The sequence below is a fragment of the Protobothrops mucrosquamatus genome, unplaced genomic scaffold (genome assembly GCF_001527695.2).
Source record: "Protobothrops mucrosquamatus isolate PMUCROS unplaced genomic scaffold, P.Mucros_1.0 scaffold2396, whole genome shotgun sequence".
In the NCBI taxonomy this organism is placed as follows: domain Eukaryota; kingdom Metazoa; phylum Chordata; class Lepidosauria; order Squamata; family Viperidae; genus Protobothrops; species Protobothrops mucrosquamatus.
Genome location: NW_015388470.1, coordinates 100430 through 105920, shown reverse-complemented (window position 1 = coordinate 105920; position 5491 = coordinate 100430). Strand labels below are relative to the sequence as shown.

General features: G+C 38.5%; 1 pseudogene; it reads right to left on the bottom strand.

Annotated features, from left to right (window-relative positions):
* Positions 1 to 1470: 1470 nt before the first annotated feature.
* On the bottom strand, positions 1471 to 2577 carry LOC114923210 (annotated as a pseudogene).
* Between the last annotated feature and the right edge of the window lie 2914 nt (positions 2578 to 5491).

Here is a 5491-nt window from a genome sequence, read left to right as displayed (position 1 = left end):
TCATGCCCACGGCATTAATGACACTATCTAACCATCTATATCTTTTGCTATCTCCTTCTCCTTTTGTTTCACTCTTTCCCAACATCAGGGTCTTTTCCAATGAGTCGTCTTTTCCAATGAGTACATCTCTATAAAGCCTTAATAAGACCACACTTAGAATACTGCATCCAATTTTGGTCACTATATTATACTAAAAAAATGTAGAGACTCTCGAAAGAGTGCCGAAAAGAGCAACAAAGATGATGAGGGGACTGGAGGCTAAAACATATGAATAATGGTTGTAGGAATTGGGTATGTCTAGTTTAATGAAAAGAATGAGAAGGGGTGACATGATAGCAGTGTTCCAATATCTAAGGGGCTAACAGGTAATAAACCTATTCTCCAAAGAACCAGAAGGCAAGACAAGAACAATGGATAGAAACTAATCAAGGAGAGAAGCAACCTGGAATTAAGGAGAAATTTCCTGAATAGTGAGGACAATTAATCAGTGGAAAGGTTTGCCTCCAGAAGTTGTGGGTGCTCCATCACTGGAGGTTTTTAAGAAGAGACTGGACAACCACTTGTATGGAATCATATAGGGTCTCCTTCTTATGCGGCAGTTGGATTAGAAGACCTCCAAGATCCCTTTCAACTCTTCTGTTATTCTGTCCTTTCTTATTTGCTGGCCAAAGTATTTGAGCTTCAGTATTGGTCCTTCCAAAAATCAGTCAGGGTTGATTTCCTTATACTTAGTTTACTGGGCAAGAAACATAACGGATCTTATTTTATTTTCATTTGTTTCAAGAAAAACAAAAACGTTACTGAGGAAATTAAAGAAAGGCTTTGCATTTGTAATGTTATAGAAAAAATAGAGCTTGTCTCCCATAAAAAAGGAGGTTTTTTGTCAGTCTCCAGATTCATGTCCTCTCACCATGCCAGCTGTGCAGTAATAGATTGCTGTGTCCTCAGGTTTCAGGCTGTTCATTTGCAGATACAGCTGGCAATTGGCATTGTTCCTGGTAATGGTGAAGTGCCCTTTCACAGATTCTGCTTACTTGCATCAAACCAAACAGCTGCAATCCATTGCAGTCCTTTCCCCTCAGCCTGTCTCACCCAACACAGGCCAGCATTGCCAAGGTCAAACCCTGAACATGTGCAGGAGAGGCAAAGGGACTCCCCAGGTCTTTTCACATCTCCTCCAGATTCTTCCAGCTGACCTTGAGATTTAATACCTAGGAATCAATGTGCATTTTAACATGTGATGATGTATAGACAATCTGGGTCATCTTCTTTTCCAGAAGGAAAAAAATCATACCTTACCTCTGAAGAGGGCTGAACATAAAACTAATTGCAGCAAAAGCACAATTTTTCTCTTCATCTTTTGGGTGGTATTGATAGTGGTGGTACTGCTGGTAGAATTGGATTGCTGTTAATCTAAGTGAATGGGGTTGAGACTTCATGATGAAGGGCCACAGAGTAATCCTTGCATTTCTACAGGAAGCTGTCCTTGAATTTATGTGCACTTCCTTTCACTTTGCCTGAACAGTAATAGACTGCCATGTCTTCGGATTTGAGTTTGTTCATTTGCAGATAAAGCTGGCTTTTGGCATTGTCTCTGGAGACGGTGAAGCGTCCCTTCACTGTCTGAGTAGTAGATACTAGCTGAACTTGGTTGTATATAAGAAATCCATTCCAATCCTTTCTCTGAAGCCTGTCTCACCCAAACCATCCACTTGCTGCTAAAGGTGAATCCAGAGCCTTGGCAGGACAGACGGAGGGACTGTCCAGGCCTTCTCATGTTCCCTCCAGACTCCACCAACTGGGCTTCAGATTGGACACCTGGAAAGAATAGGATGGGATGGGATGGGATGGGATGGGATGGGATGGGATGGAATGGAATGGAATGGAATGGAATAGAATAGAATAGAATAGAATAGAATAGAATAGAATAGAATAGAATAGAATAGCTTTATTGGCTAAATGTGATTAGGCACACAAGGAATTTGTCTCCGGTGCAGAAGCTGTTGATGTACATGCAAAGCAACAGAGTAATAATAATCATAATAATGATACCAATAAGAGGGGATAGTAGAGAACATAACAAGTATAATAATAATAATGCTACAGCCATACAACATGGGTTAACCGAGAATTAGGCATTTAGCAGACTGATGGCACTAGAGAAAAAAACTGCCTCTGGGTCTAGTTATATTGGCATACAATGCCCTATAGCAGCATCCTGAGGGGAGGAATTGAAACAGTTTATGTCCAGGATGTGAGGAGTTTGTAGATATTTTCTCAGCCCTATTTCTGATCTGTGCAATATACAGATCCTCAGTGGAAGGCAGGCTGGTTGCAATTATTTTTTCTGCAGTCCTAACTATACGTCAGACTGTTTGGTTGCTGTACCAAACCGGATAGTTATAGAAGCAACAATGACAGACTCAATAATTCCTCTGTAGAACTGTATCAACAGCTCCTTGGCAAATAGGTTGTATAAGTATAACCGCAACCAGAAAAGAAGAATCCTCTTTTTGCATGAGAAAATTTACCTCTGTGAATTGTGAGCAAGAATGCCAAGCTTAGCCAAAAAGCCATCTTTGATCAGTCAGAGGAGAATTCTGTGGAATGCATTCAAACCTCCATAAACTCTAAAGGTTTCTGCATCTAGCCTGTAGAGAAAGCTGCTTCACTTAAAAAGGAAACGGTACCAGAATTTACATATCCCTACTAATAAAAGGACTTCTCAGTTCTTTTTCTCCACATTTCTTTGATTGTAGATCAAAGAAACCATTGATCAAAGAGGTAACTCAATTCAATTATATTACTTTAACTACTAGGAACAAACAACCATGGATTGTTTAGTGGTTATTGATTACTTTTCTTTACTTTTTTGTTTTTTTAAAAAAAGTTGTATTGCTTTTATTCTCTTAAACACTCTTCATAACAGTATGGACTGTTTAAAGGAATGCAGAAAAACAGATAGAATTTCCATAAAATGCCTATCAAAAATGAAATATAACATCTCAATACTGAATGGAAATGGTTCAAACTCAATTCCACTATCCAGAAATTGAATAAACCAAATACTGTTGGTACAGCCCCATGATGGATTAAACAATGCTCAATAATACTGACTGGGATATTGAGATATTTTTTAAAAAAAATAATTATTCTAAACACGGCTTTACTTTACCATAATCTGTTAAACAATTGGAAATGGATAGAAACATTTTTCTAATATTAAGGAATGGGTGGTAAGTGTGCTGGTAATCTACTTTTGAAATGTGTTCATATTCTAAAATGGCTTAATATTTTATCAGCAACATATTGTCTGGGTTTCCAACATTTAACTTACCAATACATGTTAAATTCCTTTTTCTCTACCTCATTTTTCTAGCCATTGGTAAAAGGTATCCCATGTTCTAAAATATACTGAATCTTCTTTCTCTTTCATTTTCAGTGTCAATCTATCCATTTCTGCACAATCTATTTTTTTTAATTAACTCTTCCTCCATTGGTAAATCTTCATTTTTCCAAAGTTGAGCAAATACAATTCTCGCTGCAGTTAATACATATAAAATTAGATATATACACTTTCTCATAGTTTCCTATAGTTATGCCTAACAAAAATAATTCTGGCTTAAAATCTATATGTTTTTTAGTAATTTTCTCTAACCATATGTGCATTCTTGATCAGAATCTTTTCGCTTTGGGGCAAGTAGAACTATATATTTCTATATGGTTGAGGCACTGAGTAATTTTTTAGTTAGTTTCTTTTCTAAATGAGGTTTCTATAATGTATGAAGTTTTATCATTATAAACACACCATTTACAATAATGTTGCTTTTTTTTTTGATAGTCTGTTATATTTCATGGATAAAAAATACAAAAGTAAAAGGTAAAAGTTTCCCTGTCTAGTCATGTCTGATTCTAGGGCACAGTGCTCATCTCTATTTCTTGGCTGTGGAAAACCAGTGTTGTCCAAAGACATTTTCTGTGGTAATGCAGCCAGCATGATTATACACCAGAGGTGGATAGAATGCTGTTACCTTCCCACCAAAGTCGTACCTATTGATCTACTTGCATTTTCATGCTTTCAAACTGCTAGCTGGGCAGGAGCTGGGCCAAATAATGGGAGCACACCCCACTGCATAGAGCTCACGTCTCGAACGCGGCTGTCAGCACCCCAGCTGAAACGCTGAGCCATTGCATTCCTCTAAAAAACATATAAGAAAAAAAAATACAAAACAAACACATAAAAAGAACTACAAGCTTCTGATTCTGAAGTCGCTTCAAGAATGAAGAAGGGCTTGTGGTAGTGCGGTGGTTAGAATGCAGTAATTCTGCTCACTGCCAGCAGTTTGATCCCGACCAGCTCAACTCAGCCACCCATCCTTCCAAGGTCAGTCAAATGAGGTTCCAGATTGTTGGGGGCATTGTGCTGACTCTGTAAAGCGCTCAGAGAGAGCTATAAAGCACTGTGAAGTGGTATATAAATCCAAGTGCTATTGCTATGGTTATTGTTTGACCTGGAGCAGCCTTGGAGAGCCGGAGCCTGTCAACAGAAAGAGAACAAAGTCTGAAAGAAAATTATATATGGCAGATCCACAATAGTACTGGGCCTTGGAGAAATTATGGGAAATGGTGCAAGGCAGCCTTTTTGAATAGCAACTGTAGTGCTAAGGCTGAAGTTTGTGCTTGTGCCTTGATTCAGGTCAAGAATTGGCATTGCCACCAAATATCTATGCCCAGGATCCTAAATGGGGAATGGGGAAGATATAGAGAATTGTTTCTCTTTTTTTTTGCTATGGAGGTAGAAGTTAATTGTGACATGCCAGAAGAATCGACTTAAACATTTTCTGAATTTTGGACATACTGAGCCTAAAATATTCTCTATCAGTGTCATAGCTGTTGAAGGTGAAGATGGAGACTTGGCATAACAAAGGGAGAGACTCATCAGGCCTTCTCGCATCTCGCATCCTGTTCAGCCTTTACCACCTGGCACTCTGATTTGATACCTGAAAAAGGGAAAAGAAATAAAAAAAACTGAACACAATTTAATGAATAGAATCGCAGTTATCACTGATTTTTTTTTTAAACAGCAGGGATATTATTTAAGTCCAATAGCAACAGCACTTAGACTTATATACCGCTTGACAGTGCTTCACGCCCTCTCTAAGTGGCTTACAGAGTCAGCAAACAGCACTACAATAGCAGTGGTGAGCATTATTCCCATTCTTTCAGCACTGAGGGAAAGCACATATCCATGTATGGTGACCAAGAAAAGAGAAACTGGATCAGAAATTATTGGTGTCATTCAGCTGATTGAATATAAGCAGATTTTCTAGTCTACCAATAGAGAAAATGAGAGAGAGAGCTGGTTCTGCTCATCTGCAGGGAGAGCTAACTTCCTTTGTTTTAAATTGAGGTCATGGAAGCTGACTCAACTTGGATGGCAGCCATGAACAATGAGGGATTTTGTCAGGCTTCAGTGTAGCTTCTTCTCACT